The following is a 19,320-nucleotide window of genomic DNA, read 5'->3' as shown; positions in this document are numbered from 1 at the left end:
CCCCTAGCTGGTCTCAACTGAAGGTCAATAGATGGCATGTGTGAGTGAGTAGCCAGTACTCCTCCCCGATATTAGCATTTATTTCTAGGACAGCCAGGTTCTTACCAGAACGAAAACAAGGCCACTCGTGGCCCAAGAAGCAAACATCCAGCCAGGCTACAGTGGTATCCAGTTCTCTGTGTTTGACTCTTTCCCACCCAGTTTTCCATGCTAAGGAATAAGCAGTAGCCATCTTAAGACTGTAAGGAAGCCATGGTCCATGCTGGTGATGTCAGGGGCAGGGTAGGTCCTAGGAAATCAGCTTTGCTGTCATAGGATACAGGCTACCAGGTTATTTATCCTTGAGTTAGGTAGCAAAGAAAGCAGGGACAGTCACTCTCTGGGAAGTCGTTTGTGGTGCAGGATGTACATAACCACGATGCTGCCTGCTGTCCATATTGGGCGCTTCCCAGAACACAGTAGGCCACTAATGTATTAGGCCTAACTATGACCATCAGGTGGATGCTAACATGACATCCACCTTATCTACAACTGCAGTACACAGAGGTGAAGGAGCTTGTCTGAGATCACTGGTGAGTGGAAGGGCTGAGATGTGAATTCTGTGGTCTTCTTCCAGAATTTTCCATAGCTTGACCATGAAGACAGGGCACCAAGTGACCCTGTAATTCTGAAAGGTCAGTGCCCAGAGCCACACCACAACTTCCAACTGGAGGGACGTAGTGATGAGGGCCCATCTTCCTGATAGGATGCTTAGCGTAGGAAGATCAGGGCACTGGGACCCAAGGTGGCTTTGTTACCCATATCATAAACGTGTGATTGAGTGACCTACAAGAACCACTAGAATTTTCCAGGCAGGTAAAATGGCTGGTGAAACAAAGAAGAAAAAGAATCTCAGCCTTGCACACCTGAAAGATGGGAGAACTTAGCTTCTGCTTCCCAGAGACACAGTTCTAGAAGCAGGGAAGAGAGACAGTCCAAGGTCCAAGGAATATACTGGCCAGCTAGCCCATGCCCACAGGGCTGCCCCTAGGGCTAAGATTCTTGGTTTTCTTTACCTCTGGGTAGTTGGGCAGCAGCTCAGCTCCAGGGTCCCCTCTCTGTGGCTGCCATTGGGACCACAGAAAAGGAGAGCCACTTGTTATGAGTACAGTTGGCATCATTCTCACTGGGAGGGAAAAGCCATTACCCTCTCTCCCTACGTGTGTCTGCTCACAGCAGCCCTCTCCTGCAGAGCCCTTTGGGAGATTTAATTACACGCTTTATTAGGAGTCAAATGCTTTTGCCTTAGCAAGAAGGGCCATTTTGAAAGAGTTAAATGGCTTTGTTCAAACAGAAAAGCGAAGGCTTATGGGTAGAGGCAGAGGGAAGCTCACCTGTGGTTAGAGGAAGGCAGGGTTGAAAGAATATTCAGAGTGGGTGTGGCAAACCCTTCTTGAGGTTAGAAGATGGGGTGGCAGCAGGAGGGGGGCGGAGGGAGTTGGGCAGCTACTCCAATGGGCGCCTATGGTGAAGGGCAGCCTGGACCCTGGCATGCTGCCAAGCAGGACATACCTTCTCTGAAAAGCAGAGCACAAAGAGCTGGGGATGGAATCACGTGGATGCAGCTGACTGCACCAGGAATGCAGAACTAGGGTAAACAGCTCCCAGGAAGAGCAGTGTCCTGGACTGCAGGAGCACCCTGGCTTAGCACTCACTGAGAACCCTGGAGGTGGGAAGGAAGGTATGGAAGACATTTCTGGAGTCTGTCTCAGATAGAGGCTCCGGCATATTTGCACAACCTCTCTTCTTCACACACACCAGAAAGAACACAAACGCACCTGCACACACTCGTACCCTTCCCCCACACACACATGCAGACACCCACTGTATCTGGCTGTGACTCCAGCTATACCAGTCTTGTTAGAAATTTCATTTTATTTGTAGTACTGATCACTGAGTCACTTTGTAGACTAGGCTAGCCTGGAACTCACAGAGATCCGCCTGCCTCTGCCTTCCTGAGTGCTGGGATTACAGGCGTACATCACCGGACCTGGCTGGGCTTTTTTAATTTTTAATTTTCACACAGAATCCTGTTACGTTGCCCAAGATACCCTTGAACTCGCCCCATAAGCCAAGCAAGCCTCCAATTTACAATCCTCCTGCCTCAGTCTTCTGGCCTGTGCCACCAAGCCAGCTGACGTGGACAAGAAGCAAGCACTTCTTGCAAATGTTGGCTCTCTTCCCACCAAGGCATTGCTTGAGGTAGAGGTTTGGCTTGTGTAGCTCTGCAGCACAGTATAAGGGGTGCTGATCCCATATTCTCCTAAGGGCTTTTACCTGTAATCTCCCTACCTCACCCAAAGGGCTTCTCCTCTGGTCCTATTGCCCAGGGTACAGGGAAGAGGATGCTTCTCTGCTGTGACCTTTCTGCTAGGAAAGCTCTCAGTTCACCAGGGCCTAGAAAGCATAACGTGATATTTGCTGGAAAGGTGGCCTTCATTAACTGGTAAGGTCAGGTGCACTGTTGGGGGATGGAGGCACATAACAAAGACAGGGGATTATAGCTGCCCTCCCGGCAAGGGTGCGAACTGAATCGGGAAAGATTGAGAACTTTCTCCTGGGCAATGTCCACCACCTCCTGACATCAAAAGGCGGGCTCCCTCACCTGCAGGCTCCCTGTAAGGAGCAAACAAAGGTGAGGCCGGGCTTCAGAGACCAGTTTACTGCATTCTTAGGAGAAGCAAACTCTTAATTTACCCTCCCCCCAACCCTCCCCCCATTCATCAGTTAAATCCCATAAGACTTTCCCTATAGCCCTAAGGAAAAGCAAGAAATCGAAAGGCCCACCAAACATAGCTGCTAGAGATGCAGCAAAGTCTGCCTGTGGTTTTTAAGTGTCTCTAAGAGCCAGACTGCCCAAGCATTCCCAAACAATATCCAAGGTAAAATACTGTTTTCTTAGTTCTTTTTTTTTTGTTTTGTTTTGTTTTTTGTTTTTCAAGACAGGGTTTCTCTGTGTAGCCTTGGCTGTCCTGGACTCCTTTTGTACACTAGGCTGGCCTCGAGCTCACAGAGATTCCACCTGCTACTGCCTCCCAAGTATTGGGATTAAAAGCATATGCCACCACGTCCGGTTTAAAATACTGTTTTCTCTGCTGCAAAGGCATCATGAGGTTTTGTCCTCCTGGTCTCTCCCCCAGACCCTTTGAAATGCAGACACAGTTCATGTGTGCCTGATGGAAAGCAAAGGCCATGTGTTTGGGATAGAAAACACCCATGTTTATGTTCTGGCTCTGTCTTTTACTGGCTTGGTGACTGCCTGTGGCTAGTTCCCAGTGTTCCTCAGCCCAGGTTTACTGTCTGCAGGAGATAATTATGTGAGGTTCAGGAAAGCCTAGCAGGCTCAAAGCTGAAGCCGGCAGGAGTTAACTAGCCTGGGGCACTAGGCCCAGAAGCCAAGCAACTGAACCTGGCCCTCCTGCTCCCTTCTCTGGGGAATCCTTGGCACCCACCTGTTGGGTGGCTAAACACTCCTAAAACTTTGCCCACACCCAACAAGGCTGGGAGGGAAAAGGCCATCCCCTCAGTCACTGGCTTAAGTGAAGACAAACTTTCCCCTCAAGGCCCTTGGTGATAGAGGGCCTCTCCTGTAACACAGCATCCTGAGAGATTACAGGTGACCTTGCTCAGCTGTATCAGCCACTCCAGAAAGGCAGGAAGGAGGGACTCTCCAAAGACTCCATGGCTGCAACAACTCCCTCATTTCCAAGGCCCACACCCTGGCCCTGTAAAGAGTCCCGGCAGCTCTTTCTCCTGGCAGACCCTACCTTAACCTCCCTCCAGAGAGAGGCTGCCTTTCAGTATGTGAGCTAATAGGCTCCCATCTGTTGAAGGCCACACTCCAGTCTCTTTCTGCCTTCTGTGTCTTCACTGTGCCTCAGAGGCCAAATGCTTGGCACCTCCCTTTTCATTTCCTGATCGCCCAAAGAAGTCACAAATATTCTGTGTTGGATAGTAATTAACCCAGAGCCTCCTCACACCACACACATCAGACAAGCATGTTACCACCAAGTCACAGCCTCGGGCAGGCCTAGAACTCCCGACACTCCTGCCTCAGCCTCCTGGTACTTAGAATTTCAGGCCTGTGCCACAGGCCTGGCTCACGTGCCATTTTAATGACTTGCTATGGCATGAAGCATGTCATATGATTGACTCTGAGCTGGATTCTTCAGCCTACGGATGGCATAGGATTCCTCTTGGACCAGTTAGGCCCACCCTCAAAGGCAGAAGATGCGGGCCGGGGGGGGGGGGCAGTGAGGAATAACCACACATGAGTTGAGTCCAGAAATACATTTGGGGCCCCATACATTTGAAGGCTCCAGTTTAGAAAATGTACTTCTACGTTCTGTAAATTCTTTTTTGTTGTTGTTTTTTGTTTTTCGAGACAAGGTTTCTCTGTGTAGCCTTGGCAGTCCTAGACTCGCTTTGTAGACCAGGCTGGCCTTGAACTCACAGTGATCCACCTGCTTCTGCCTCCCGAGTGCTGAGATTAAAGGCAGCGCACCACCATGGCCGGCCTACATTCTGTAAATTCTAAGCCCACCACTCTACAGTGCAGTTCAGCTACAAGCATCCCTCACGATGCTTTTGAACATTTAGGAATCAGACAACCATCATTAAGTGGCTGAGAAACATAGCACATCTGAGTCTTGTCTCGTATTCATTCACTGTTAAGTATTTGTCAGCTTCATGAGAGGCTTACAGCATGCCCGTAAGTTCCCACAATGCCACAGTAATGTCCAATAGAATGCTCTACAATGCAAGTGACTAGTGTGTGCTGCTCCCACTGCCTGCTGGGGCTATTAAACACTTGAAATGTGACAAATAAGACTTAGAAGCTAATTGCTGATTTTAATTACTTTTAGTTTTAATTAAAATAGCCTCCCCCTAAAGTCAGTGTTGGCTCTCCTGGACTGTCCTTCCTGTAAATTTTATCTTCTTTTTTTGTTTTTTGTTTGTTCGTTTGTTTGTTTTTGTTTTCAAGACAGGGTTTCTCTGTGTAGCCTTAGCTGTCCTGGACTCACTTTGTAGACCAGGCTACCCTTGAACTCGAACAGAGATCCACCTGCCCCTGCCTCCCAAGTGCTGGGACTAAAGGTGAGTGCCACCATGCCCGGCTAAACTTTATCTTCTTGAAGCCAGGAGTTTCTGCAGCTGGTACCTAACCTTACCTCACATGGTATGTCCTTGGAGGGCACTCGGTAAACATGTCTGACCAACCTAATTGGCTGATTCTGTTTTCGTAGACCCTGTTCAATGGAGGAAAACTGAGAGAACCCAGGCAGCTGCATGGTGCCTTAGGAAAGCATGGGGTCAACCTGGTACAAACTAAGCATGAACCCCACTTTCTCGGTTCCCATAGCAAGGTCTTGCAGCAACAGTAGAGGTTGTCTCTGCCAGGGTCTGCAGGTGTGCCTGTCAGCTGTTTGTGTAAAAATGGCCCTGGCAGGCCCTGTTTTCCTGAGTTGCCGGCCCTGCCTTCTGAGCCACAGCCCCTTCCTGTCCCTTGATCTCTAGCAGCTCTTATTGAGGTTATACACACACTTGAGAAGAGGAGGGAGCCAGCCTGGTCTACAGAGAGGGTCCAAGAAAGCCAAGGCTACAGAGAAACCCTGTCACGAAAAACCAAAAACAAACGAGGAAGGAAACCCACTGCTTCCAAATCTCAAGACCCGAGTGCATTCTTTCCTCACAGCTAACGAGCCGCCCCTTCTCCCATGATGCTTGGCTGGTGGTCGGTGTCCTTTGCCTTTGAGTTACTAGGGCCTGAGTGAAGGAGACCCTCTCAGAGAGCTTGTGCATCCCTGGCCTCCTGGGAGAGGGTCACAGCCCACGGCTCCATGGCTTCCTCAGGCAGACTGACTTCCTTCCTCTACCACAGTCCTCGAGATGATCAAAGCCGCCATCTTTGGAACAATCCAGAGGGGGCTTGGGGGCGTCACCCAGCTGGAATGGGGAGCAGCGTATTAGAAAATCCTCGCCTCTGAACTGAACAGATGAAGGCCAGCCTGTTCAGGTATTTATCACGGTCTGTGCACCACCTAGAGGCCGCTGTCTGAAACTCGCTCCATGGCCAACGTCTGTCTCCCAGCTGAAGACTGACCTGAAATGACTGGTGTTGACAAAGTGTGCTTGGTTTTGTCCCTGTCTTTCCATATTTGGGGTGACCCCACATACTCCTCTCAGTATTCCTGGATGGGGGTGGGGGTGGGGGGCTACACATCCAGGTTTCCAGTAAGTTCCAGCCCTGCCAAAGCCAAAGACCTTTTCTAATGTCTTCTCAGCAAAGAAGTGACTTAAGGTCATGAGGCGGGGCTTCCCAGTCCCTGTGCCCACCCTCCCCCCCCCTCCAGCTACCCACCCCGGGAGCTATCAGGGCTGGAGCCTTCCACCCACAGCTGAGCAGCACTTCCGGCTGTGATTTTCCTGTGTGGGTCACAGTTGCCGAGGACTGAAGCTCCTTTCTGTTAACCACCCTCCCAGGACCTTGCCTCTTCTACAGAACTCACTGTCTTCCGGAAAACTGACGGCCCTCAAAACACGTCAACGTGTTTCCTGGATTTACCATTTTGACCATCTTTTGATATACCGTTTAAAAGAATTTTATATATTCTCAATGTTCTGTCACCAAACAAGGCTACCCGTTCCCAGACATTTCACTTAACGCCATGCATAAAGTTCTACTCTGTGAGACGCCAATTCCCTCACTCCCTGCTTCACCCTCGCCAGTCCCTGGGAACCTCTGTTCTACTTCCTGTCTCTTACGGAAGGTAACCGCACACAATCAAAATGACATTTGGCGTCCTTTTGTGTCTGATTTAGCCAAGTGATTTTAGCTGTGAGCAATTTACTTCCGCACTGACTTCCTTTTCCACATTCTCTGTAAACCAAATGGGAAAGAAGAGTCTAACTGACTTTAAACCCCGCCTGCGCGCCCTCTCTGGTTGCTTTTGACTCTAGCAACAGATTCGGCATTCTAGGAAGAAGTCTCCAGGCTCACTTACCTCAAAATACGGGAAGAATCCATTGTTTGGCGCTTAGAGGAATCAGGCCTCAGCTGGAATTTCCTGCCCGCCTTGAAAGGGATCCAGAGAAGGTCATCACTGTGTGTTATAGACTAAATATGAAACGCCCCCCTCCCCTCAAAGGCTCGTGTTTTGAATGTTTGGTGTCCATCTGGGGGCAGCATTCTGGGAGATTGTCGAGGTGAAGGCCTAGCTGGGGCCAGGCCCTCGTGGGTACACTATCACTGGAGACTTCCTGTCTCACTCTCTGCTCCCGACCTGCCTCAGTATCCCTGAGTTTCTCCCCCCTCCCCCCAACCGCAGTGGCTTGGACTACCTGAAACCATGAGCCCCCTGTAAAGCCCCTCACCTTCAAGGTGCTTTTCTTAGGTCACAGCTGTGAAATTGTGAAAGATGGCAGAGGGTTGCGACTGCACCGGTGCTGGTAAGGAGGGGATCCGGCCGTGGAGGTTCGAGGCTGGACAGGCCTTAGGAGGCTCTGAGGGCCAGGGCACGCTGTGATGCGGTTCCAGGTTTGTACTAATAGATTGTAGGAGATTCTTTGCCTGAAGATGCCTGGTCAAATTACACATCCATCCAACGTCGGACTTACAGCGTTAGCAAAGTAAAGAATGTTATCTTGTCCTTCAGATCAAAAGAAGAGGCTCTCTCATTTCAGGCCTTTCAGGCACTGACAGTCCAAACACCACCCGGATTTTTTCGTACTTATGGTTACTGAAACTTCTTCTTCTTCTTTTTTTTTTTATTTTTATTTTTATTTTTATTTGAATTTTTGTACAACATAACAAAAAAGTTAAAAATAACAATGTGAGCAGGGCTTGAGATGGATTTAAGAAGGAAAATAGGGATAAATTAAAATCAAGAAAGCTTTTGGGGCTGAAGAGATGGCTCAGAGGTTAAGAGCACTGACTGCTCTTCCAGAAGTCCTGAGTTCAATTCCCAGCAACCACATGGTGGCTCACACCCATCTATAATGAGATCTGATGCCTTCTTCTGGCCTGCAGGTGTACATGCAGGCAGAACACTGTATATAAAATAAACAAATAAACCTTAAAAAAAAAATGAAAAAAGTTTTTTAGGTAATTTCTTCTGGATAATTCGGTGGCCAAGGAACGCAAACATACTCACATGTTTCTCAAATTCCCTTGGTGGCAGAAGGTCTTAAACCAGAACTGCAATCAATAGGAGACCATTTTGAAGGTGTCACCTAAAATGAGTTTTGATACACCTGAGAATCCGTGCGATGCGGTAAGAGTCTTCCAGTGAGTTCTTCCTTGTGGAGCTACTATGGCTCTGATGCTGTTCACGTTTTCGTTTCATTTACAATATCAGCTGCATATGCACTTTCATGCTAGCATGGGAAAACCCAATTGCTTTCCTTCAGGGTTTTCTGTGATTATTTCTCAGGTACTTCTGAGTATCCGGTTATCTGGTAGGAGAGGTTTTTAAAGCAATTAATTTATTTATATCCCAATCATAGCCCCCTCCCTCCTCTCCTCTTGGTTCTACCCTCCCTCCCTCTTCCCCGTATGCCCCTCCCCTACCCCTCAGAAAAGGGGACACCCACACCCACCCATCCCAGCCTGTCGAGCCACATCAGGACTAAGGCTCTCACCTCTACCATGGTGGCCTGGCAAGGCAGCCCCGACAGAGGGAAATGATCAAAAAGCATGCAAGAAAATCTTTGTCAGAGGCAGCCTCTGCTGCCCTTACTAGGGGACCAAGCTGCCCATCTGGGACATATGTGTAGGGGGCCTAGGTCCAGCAACAGAACAAAACAGATGCTGAAACTGACTCACAGTCAAGCATTGGATGGAGTACAGGGAACCTGGTGGTGGAAGAGTGGGAGGAAGGATAGAAGGGCCCACAGGGAACAGGAGCTCCACAAGAAGACCAACAGAGCCTGGGACCAACTAACCTGGGCCCAGGGGAAGGGAGTTGGGGGGGGGGCTTAGGGAAGCTGAAGCACCCACCAAGGACTATGTCCTTTTGAGCTCAGAATTTTAATTGCCCTGAATTGTAAAGATCCTATATCTTTTGTTTGTTTGTTTGTTGTTTTTAAAGACAGGGATTCTCTGCGTAGCCTTGGTTGACCTAGACTCACTTTGTAGACCAGGCTGGCCTGGAACTCACAGTGATCCTCCTGCCTCTGCCTCCTGAGTGCTGGGATTAAAGGCATGCGCCACCATACCCAGCCCTAAATCTTATGTAAATAACCTTGAGTTTAAATCTTCAGAAATGAGTGCCATTGTTAATTAAGTAGGTTTGGTTGGGTGGTTGATTTTGTGCTTCCCTGTGGTCTGACATAAATGTTCAAACTCTGGATAGGGAAGAGGTACAGGAGCCATCCTGTACCTGGGGACATAGTTCACACAGTATCCCAGGCTTCTAGTGAATAATTGGTAGTAAATGGTTCTCACAGCAGCTCATCATCTGGAGCGAGGGCTGCCTGTGTCTGGGGCCTTCTCTGCTGTCAGGTGTACAGACACCTATGCTCGGGATGCACTGCAGGTGTGCACGGTACCTCTCCCTAGCTTGTCAGCCACAGAGCATCATGGCTCCAGGCATGGCACGAGGCCTTGGTGGGGGAGGACTCCAGAAAAATACCATGATGTCATATCAGAGCTTGACTTTGTTTATGCATTCGCTTTCTAGGACTCTCATTAAAACTAAACACTGAATATGGTACTGCTTATACTAGCAACAATTTGTGGAATATTAATCATGTTACTGGAATCCCTTATGACCCACAAGGTCAAGCTATTGTGGAAGGACACCATCAGATACCTAAATGGCATTTAAAAAAATATTTATTTATTATGTATACAGTGTACTGCCTGTATGTACACATGCAGGCCAGAAGAGAGCACCAGATCTCATTATAGATGGTTGTGAACCACCATGTGGCTGCTGGGAATTGAACTCAGGACCTTTAGGAGAGCAGCTAGTGCTCTTAACCTCTGAGCCATCTCTCTAGACAACCCCCACCTCCCCCCCCCCCCCCGAGACAGAGTTTCTCTGTGTTAGCCTTGGATGTCCTGTACTTGCTTTGTAGACCAGGCTGGCCTGGAAGTCACAGTGATCACCTGCCTCTGCCTCCTGAGTGATGGGATTAAAGGTGTATACCACCACACCCACTTTTTAAAAGATTTATTTATACAGTATTTGGCCTGCAGGTGACCCAGAAGAGGGCTCACTATAGATCTCATTATAGATGGTTATGAGACACCATGTGGTTGCTGGGAATTGAACTCAGGACCTTTGGAAGAACAGGCAGTGCACTTAACCTCTGAGCCATCGCTCCAGCCCCTAAATGACATTTTTTAAAAATAGAAAAGGGGAGTATACACCCACCTAAATCCCTGCATGCTATGCTGCTTTTAGCCATGCTAAACTTCAGCTTTTGTCACCTCTTGGAGGGGTAGGGTTCAAGACAGGGTTTCTCTGTGTAGCCTTGGCTGTCCTAGACTCGCTTTGTAGACTAAGCTGGCCTCAAATCACAGTGATCTGCCTGCCTCTGCCTCCCGAGTGCTGGGATTAGAGGTGTGCACACAGCACCAGATGGCTTTTGTCGCTTTAGAGGACAGTGCTTCTTCTGTGTTAGGAGCCATAGGACCCTGCCTGACCTGCCCCAGCTGGCTGAGAGGCCCTGCTAGCTGAAAGCCACAGCTGTCTGCATGCTTGAGATAAACATTCTGCCTGGCAACCACAGAAGATCCAGCCTGGCCTTGAGAAAGAGAACATTCGGTGTATCGCGACTTCTGAGTAATCGCCTCTTCCCCATCTGTTGCCCTTGGGGCCTGGCCCAGAAGACTCTGTAACTTTCCACTGCATTCCTTCCTGCCCCCGCCCTCCCTGAGGCTTGCTTTAAATTTGAATACCCCCTTACAATAAACGGCTCTTGACCAGCAATGTTTTCTTGAGCCCTGTCGTCTCTCTTGCCCGTTCTTTATCCGCAGGCCACGACCCTCCTTGCCCCCCGAATAACTGGACCCGCGGGTCGGGTCAAGTGGCGCCCAAACGTTGGGCTCGAGGCACGGGTCGTCCTGGACGGATTACGGGATTTCCGCTTGGTTGTTCATGACTCGTCCCGCGTACCCGGCTGGTCTTGTCATTAGGTGAGTCATCGTCCGCATTTTCTCAAGAATGGGCCATTCTATGTCCAAAGAAGTCCGATTTATTAAGGACTTAAAGGAGACTCTCAGAGAGAGAGAGGCATTCGGGTTAAAAAGAAACACTTGGTGAAGTTCTTTCTCTTTATTGCTGATACGTGTCCATGGTTTATGATCGATGGTCCTACTATTCACTCTAAAAAATGGCAGAAGGTGTGCAGGGAACTGAAAGCCTTAATTGAGAAGGAAGGCAATGAAGCAGTCAAACATAGTATTTTTTCTTATTGGGGACTTATTCGAGATGTGATTGAATCCTCTGAAAATGAAAGTGGCCAAAAGCAACTCCTGTTGGTGGCAGAATTATGCCTCCGCGAATCTCTTCCACCTTCTCAGTCACCCTCCTGTTCTTCTCTTCCTCAGTCCTCCTTTACACTTATTGATATGCCCCCTTACTCATCGTCAGCCCCCTCTATTTCCGTCCCCTCTACTTCCCAAAAGTGCCCTACTCCTATCCCCCTTCCTCTTCTCCTGTACCCGACTCCGCCTTCCCCTGGCTCACCACCCTCTTTCCCAGCCTTCTGGAACCCCTTGTGGGCATTATTCTCCTCCTCTCCTTTGGTCCTTGGGCCCTTAACCACCTTTCCAGTTTTGTTAAAGCACAGGTGGATGCAGCTACCAACCCTGTTCAGGTCCATTATCATCGCTTGGACACCGAAGACCCTCCAGCTGACTTTACGCCCAGGGCTTCCTCCAACCCTGGGCCAATTTTGTTTGGCTGCCCCCTCAACTTCAGGGCCTTAGATGGAGGACATTGGCTAGGAGGTCGCTGGCTGGCAGGGCTCCGCAGGAACACTCTATAGTGGCTCCCTCCCAGGGTCTCCCCCGAAATACTATACAGCTGGCTTTTGATGCAGAGAACTACCAATGCACAGGGTGCGAGGCTAAGCACTGCACAAGGGATACATTGTCTGCAGTTAATGGTCCCTTGGGGAGCAAGTTTGATTGCATGTGGGTTGGTGCCCCAGACCCCACCTCCAGAAAAAAGGTACCGGACCGATCGAGTGTTGAGTCGTGGTGAAAAGCCTTGACTGAACCCTGTTGAATATCAGTGTCCATTCTTCAGGGCCGATCGAGTGTTGAGTCGGGGTAAAAAGGTCTTGACTGAACACTGTTGTATATCAGTGCCCTCTCTGGAGATCAGACCTCTACTCTCACCTGTTGCCCAAATGCCTGCCTGCCGCTGTATTAGTTAAGTAGGGGGAGATGTTAGGAGCCATAGACCCTGCCTGACCTGCCCCAGCTGGCTGAGAGGCCCTGCTAGCTGAAAGCCACAGCTGTCTGCATGCTTGAGATAAACATTCTGCCTGGCAACCACAGAAGATCCAGCCTGGCCTTGAGAAAGAGAACATTCGGTGTATTGCGACTTCTGAGTAATCGCCTCTTCCCCATCTGTTGCCCTTTGAGCCTGGCCCAGAAAATTCTGTAACTTTCCACTGCATTTCTTCCTGCCCCCGCCCTCCCTGAGGCTTGCTTTAAATTTGAATACCCCCTTACAATAAACGGCTCTTGACAAGCAATGTTTTCTTGAGCCCTGTCGTCTCTCTCGCCCGTTCTTTATCCACAGGCTGCAACCCTCCTCGCCCCCAAATAACTGGACCCGCGGGTCGGGTTACTTCTGCTGTTCCAAAGTGTTCTGCCCTGAAGGAGACACAGTCTGAAATGTATGTTAAATGGAGAGAGCTAGAAAGTCATCAAAGGAAAGGTCCGTTGTTCCTCCAATATCAGGGTGAGCTTACGCTTTATCTTCCCAGAAAATGAATGAAGCCACAGGGAGCTCCTTCTCCAGTGTGTCTGACCAGGATAGTACCCCGAGACCACCAGACAAATACATTGTCTGAAGATAGAGGACAAAGCCATCAAAAGGAGATGTCCCTGGCCGGGCATGGTGGTGCAAGCCTTTAATCCCAGCACTTGGGAGGCAGAGGCAGTCAGATCGATGTGAGTTCGAGGCCAGCCAGTTCTAGGACAGCCAAGGCTACACAGAGAAACCCTGTCTGGAAACTCCACCCTACCCCCAAAAAATAGAGATGTCCCAAGAGGAAGAATAAGCTAATGACTTAAGGAGACAACAAGAACACAACACTACTGACACAAAATGATGTTATGTTTACTGACTATGTTACACGTTAATTTTCAGCTTGTCAATGCAGAATCCAAATGCCCTTTGTCAAGGGAGATAAAAGGCGCACCTGTAATAGGGGACAGCATGATATTGTTCTGCGGTGCTAAGGATTGTCTTTGGGCTTTTTTTATAACCAGTCCCAGGAACGATTACTAGAATAGGAAGAGAGGTTTTTTAAAATGACCTATATGATTAGTAAAACTACTGTGGTGGTTTGAATAGAAATGGCCCCCATAAACTCATATGTTTGAATGCTTGGCCTGTAGGGAGTGGAACTGGTAGAACGTGTGGCCTTGTTGGAGTGGGCGTGGCCTTGTTGGAGAAAGTGTGTCACTGTGGAGGCGGGGTTTTTTTTTTTTTTTTTTTTTTTTGGAGGCAGGGTTTTGAGGTCTCAAATGCTCAAGCTAGGCCTAGTGTGGGACACAGTCTCCTCCTGCTGCCTGCAGATCAAGATGTAAAACTCTCAGCTACCTTTTCAGCACCATGTCTGCCTGCTTGCCACCAGTGCTTCTCACCATGACGATAATGGGCTAAACCTCTGAAACTGTAAGCCAGCCCCAATTAAATATTTTCCTTTATAAGAGTTGCCATGGTCATGGTGTCTCTTCACAGCAATAAAATCCTAACTAAGACCACTACTAATATTACAGCAAAAATTTTAGCAGAAACTAATCAAGAGATGGGTGAAGTGAGAACCAGTTTTACAAAACAAACAAATAAAAAAAGCTACTATAGATTATTTGTTGCTCAAGCGCAATCTTGGTTGTCAACAGCTTCCTGGCATGTGTTGCTTTAATATGTCAGATTTCTCTCCTATGATCAGTGGTCTAATTAATCATCTGTGGGGATGCAGAGATGGCTCAGTGGTTAAGAGCACTGAAAGCTCTTCTAGAGGGCCCAGGTTCAATTCCCAGCAAATAATAAAGAAAGAGGTGTCAGATTAAACAAGCAAATAAAAGCCGGGACCAGTGGCAAATGCATGTAATTCTAGAACTCAGGGAGGCAGAGGCAGGCCAATCTCTGTGAGTTCAAGGCCAGCCTGGTCTACAAAGCGAGTCCAGGACAGCCAAGACTATACAGAGAAGAAACCCTGTCTTGAAACCCCTCCCCCCACAAAAAAAATCTTTACATGAAAATGTAGGGACCCTTCCAACCATCTTCCTGGAGAGTTCACAAATATAAGCAGCCATCAGTAGGGGTTTGGAAACCCATCTGTCACACTGTTTGCGCGGAAGGGTTATTTAATGACCCTCAAATTGTATTATATGTCAAACATTTGCTTTCCAAGGTTCCTGAGCTGGAGTCATAGCGTAGCTTCTGCTGAGGGCTTCTCTTCCTGTGCCCAATACAGCCTGCATCTGACTCTCTTCTCGAGACAGTTTCTAGCACTTTCCTCATTTTTCAGATGAAGGAACAGCTCTTAGAAAGGCTTAATGCTCTGTCACAGAGATTATTGCGAGCAGATGGTAGATCCTGTTAACCCCGATATTCTGCTGGCGTGGACTCTCTCCATGATGACATGACGTGTCACTGCCTTGGCTCAAATGCAAGTGAGTGCCAGTTGCCTGACCCCACGTGCCCCGTTCATGCTCTCAGAATGTTCTTCCCAAAAAAAACCAGTTTTATTCCAGCAAGCGAAGATGATATTTCTCAGGCTCACTTTTCAGGTAGGCTCATTCAGTGAAGTTGAAACTGTAAACTGCATCTTCCTGAAAAGCTAGTTAAAAGAATACTTGTGTCGAGGCACACCCCTGTTGGCCTTTTTCTCTTGCCTCCTGCCTAAAGCTTGGAGGCAGTTGGCCAGAGTTTCAGGTGCCATCTTGGACCATGTGCTGTCCTCAAAAATGCTACCTCACTGATAAGAATTAACCAAGCAGAAAGGTAGATGGCTGGGCTCCTCGGGCCCCTGACCTACTGTGCCAACCCTTGGACTGTTCCTCCAGAAGTAACTTTAGCCTTCATAGCATCTCCTTAGTACTCGTGGCCTTCTGTTCCCTGCAGATGGAGCCAGTGCCAACACACGCTATGCTTATTTTAACTTGTGTTTCTTGGATTTGACTCATAAAAGCCTGTCTTGTCCATGTATAATTTCCTCCTTTAAGCCCCATTTTCCTTCCACGCCCCAACCCCTGGGGAATGAATGTTTTCTGCCTGTTTGACTCTAGTCCAAAGTCCCAGTGACCTTTTCCACACTCCTGTGGCCTCCCCATTTCTGGGCCTAACACTACTGCAGCCACAGAGCCGGACTCCGTGTTCTTTATGGCAGCATTCCAGACAGCATCAGGAATGTCTCAAAGAACAAGAGTTGGGGGCAGAATTGAGGCTTGCTGTAAAAGGCTCTGCTCTCCTCAACAGTAAGGGAGAGAGCTGAGCCTCCATCCCCACAGGATGGGAGCTGGAGAGCCACAGGTGACGTCAGACCCCTGCCTCAGCCCTAATGGTTTTCCTGTTTCGTGAGGAACAGATGGGATTTTAATGGCCTGTGACCGTTATCTATCTCTTTAAGCAATAACATAGGTGGAGCTCAGTGTGCCTCTTCCAGGCTCCAGCATGCACAGTCACAGCGAAGACAGCACTGTTTGTAGATCCCTACATGTGCCCTTTCCTTTAGACATCTGGCTTCTTTGTTTCCTCCTACCCCTGCACAGAAGGACCGGAGGGAGATGAGGAGCCCTCTGTATTTGAGATAAGTTTAAGAGGTGGAAGCCGGGCGTGGTGGCGCACGTCTTTAATCCCAGCACTCAGGAGGCAGAGGCAGGTAGATCGCTGTGAGTTCGAGGCCAGCCTAGTCTATAAAGTGAGTCCAGGACAGTCAGGGCTACACAGAGAAACTCTGTCTCAAAAAGCCAAAAAAAAAAAAAAAGTTTAAGAGGTGGTAACTGGATGGTGCCACACCATTTTATAATAAAGCAATAAAATAAATCATTTCTGGACTCAACATGAAGGGTAGAGTTGGGCAGTGGAGGAGTCCTCAGGGGGCAGCCAGAGTTCTGTCTGCCACTGCAGATGTTTGCTATGACTTGTCGCCCTAATTAGCAGGTCTTATACAATTTTTAAATTTATCTTTACATGGGTGGCTGCTTTGCCTGTATGTGTGTCTGTGAATCACGTGTGTGCAATGCCCATGGAGGCCAGAAGAGGGCATCAGATCCTCTGGAACTGGAGTTACAAATGGTTGTGAGCTGCAACGTGAGTGCTTGGAGTTGATTCAGGGTCCTCTAGAAGAGCAGCACAAGTGTTCTTAACCACACAGCGTCATCTCTCCAGCTCCCTTTAGTTGGTAATTCCTAAGGCTTTACATTGGTTTTATGCCATTGTCTGTATTTGTGTTATATTAACAGAAACTATTATAGGTCCCACACCCTGCTGGAAATATCTGCTAGTCCTATGCTGTGTAGCAGAGGGGTGACTTTGCCTGTCACCTAGGAAGGGATCCCTGCTCCAGAACTTAGAAGAATGCAGCCAAAGGTGGTGGTGTTGTTGTTTTTGCTACTGCTGCTGCTATGGTGGTGTTGTTTGTTTGTTTGGTTGGTTGGTTTTGGTTTTGGTTTGGTTTTTGGTGTTTGGAGACAGGGTTTCTCTGTGTAGTCCTGGTTGTCCTGGAACTCACTCTGTAGACCAGGCTGACCTTGAACTCAGAGATCCACCTGCCTCTGCCTCCTGAGTGCTGGGATTAAAGGTGTGCACCCCCACCCCCACCCAGCTGCTAGTTAGAGTTTTTGGTAAGGAAAGGTATATATATATATATGTGTGTGTGTGTGTGTGTGTGTGTGTGTGTATGTGTGTGTGTGTGTGTGTGTGTGTGTGTGTGTGTGTGTGTGTGTGTGTGTGTATCTGGCCATTAACAAGTGCCCAGGTCACAAAGGAAGTCTGAAATTTGCTTATAGCCCATTTGCCCAAGGGTGGAGGGGACAAGGTAGGGTGACTTTGCTAAAGGATTTGGGTATTTCCTCAGAAAATGGGAAGACCAAGACAGTTGACCATCCTGGTTGGGGTCCTCTTGCCTCTCCCAGATACAGGAACCATCTCCCCTAGTATAAAATGTGATGACAGCTATATGTCACTGTGACGAATCTGCTGAAAGACAGAGATGAAGGTAGACAATGAAGAAAAATCTGGGTCCCCTAAGATGGTAGGTTCTTGCTCCCAGAAGACATTACAAAGAGAGCAGAAGGAGGGTATAGGGAGGGTATCTAAGCAGGGCCAATAAGGGAAGAGTAGGCCTATACAATAAGCCAGCCTTAGGCCTTAAGGGACAAAGGTGTTACTTTCCCTCTCTCTGCTTCTTGCTCTTGTCTTTCCTGGATGTTCAATTCTTTGTCCAGGCCAGAACATGAGCTTGAAACCCCACCCGCCAGATGACTGCCAGCACCTCTGTTACGTCGTGAGCAACCGACACCCAGCAACCGACACCCATCAGAGTGCACACTGAGAAAGGACAGGACCTGTGGCCTGTCAGTCCTGCTAGGGCTGAGGATTGAATCAACTGCCTAATTTAAAAAAAAAAAAAAAAAGCCTAAATTAATCCTGATACCTATGAAGGAAAATTGATGTTAACCTGAGAAGGATCTGGGTGACACAGAGATTTATATTTCTTTATATTGGATGATTCATCGCCCCCTTGAGACCTCCTATTAGCTAGACCATGTTTATTTAATTCTGTCAGACACCATGAGGCAGATCCACGGTCTCAGCAGACTAGGCTCTGTGCATCCTGCCACCATCCATCCTGTAGAACAGAGCTCAGGGCATCCACAAATGTCACATGCGCTCCTGCAGCTGGCTCGGGGCTGTTAGAAACACTCATTCTTGGGGGGGGATGTGAGTCATCAGAGGCTGCACAGCTTGCCACCCGTGGCCTTTCCCTGTGGTTGAGCATGGGTGGGAGAGGCAGATGTAAAACTGTAGTCAAAGGTAGAAACAGACACAGCGGGAAAAGTGTTGTGAGGGATCTGTGGAAAGGAAAGGATGTTACAGTCATCCGTAGGGGTGGGCAGGAGAACGGGGGCATTAGATGGCAGCCTCGCTCACGTTCCTCGCCCTATCTAAGTTTCTCACTCTGTGTCCTTCAGTGTGCATTCAGCAGTATGCTCTGTGCGTCCACCCAATGTGTAGTCTGGGCAGTCTGCAGTGTTCCTGAGGCTTCGAGTGGAGCACCCCAGTCTCTAAGGCATCTTTCCATGGACTCAGCCCTCTTCTTTAAAGGGTGCTGCTAATCATACCAGTTGCATCCTCATCCCATGCACGGTGCAGCTCTCCCTGAAGAATATGTATATGTTGCTGTATATTAATGCACATCTGCATGTGCATGACCTCCCTGTTCTTCAGCACGCCTGACATATTAGCTACTGTGCGTCCAGCAGCAACCACAGGGCCTGGAAACCACTCGCGGTTGCCTGCTCAAAAGCTATTCCTAATTTAGTTAATCTAAGTGAGCCCTGGTTTCCCTCTGGTATCAAGAACTCCAGAAGATTACAGGGCAGATGACCGAGGGTGAATTATCAGTTGCATCTACTCCCGTGTAGAGGATAGCACCCACACTATGCCACGCCCACCTCTGAGATCAGAGCCCCACCTGAGGCTTTCCACGGAACTCTTTACCCAAGGACATTTCCGCTCCTTGGATGGGCAATGGTCAGCAACACATCAATGAAGGTCTACTGGGGTGACTCTAGGCCGTTAGCATAAAATGTCTAGGGTTGCTGGAAGGTTAGGAACCCATACCTGGGCCCTAGTATCCCCAGCACCAGGAGCAGAGGAGCAGATGTCAGTCTGCTGAGAATGACGGAGCCAGGGTATAGAGAGAATTTAAGTGCCCAATGACTTCACTAAGCCTGCACCAATCAATGCTGTCATTGTCCCCATTAGACTCCTGAGCCATTACAGTCAAGGAAACCAAAGCCTAGAGAAGATCGTGTATGCTATCCAAGGCCACGGAGCTAGGAAGCACCAACGCTGAGTC

The sequence above is a fragment of the Acomys russatus genome, chromosome 24, assembly GCF_903995435.1.
Source record: "Acomys russatus chromosome 24, mAcoRus1.1, whole genome shotgun sequence".
NCBI classification, from domain to species: Eukaryota; Metazoa; Chordata; class Mammalia; order Rodentia; family Muridae; genus Acomys; species Acomys russatus.
Note: the sequence above shows the minus strand (reverse complement) of the source record.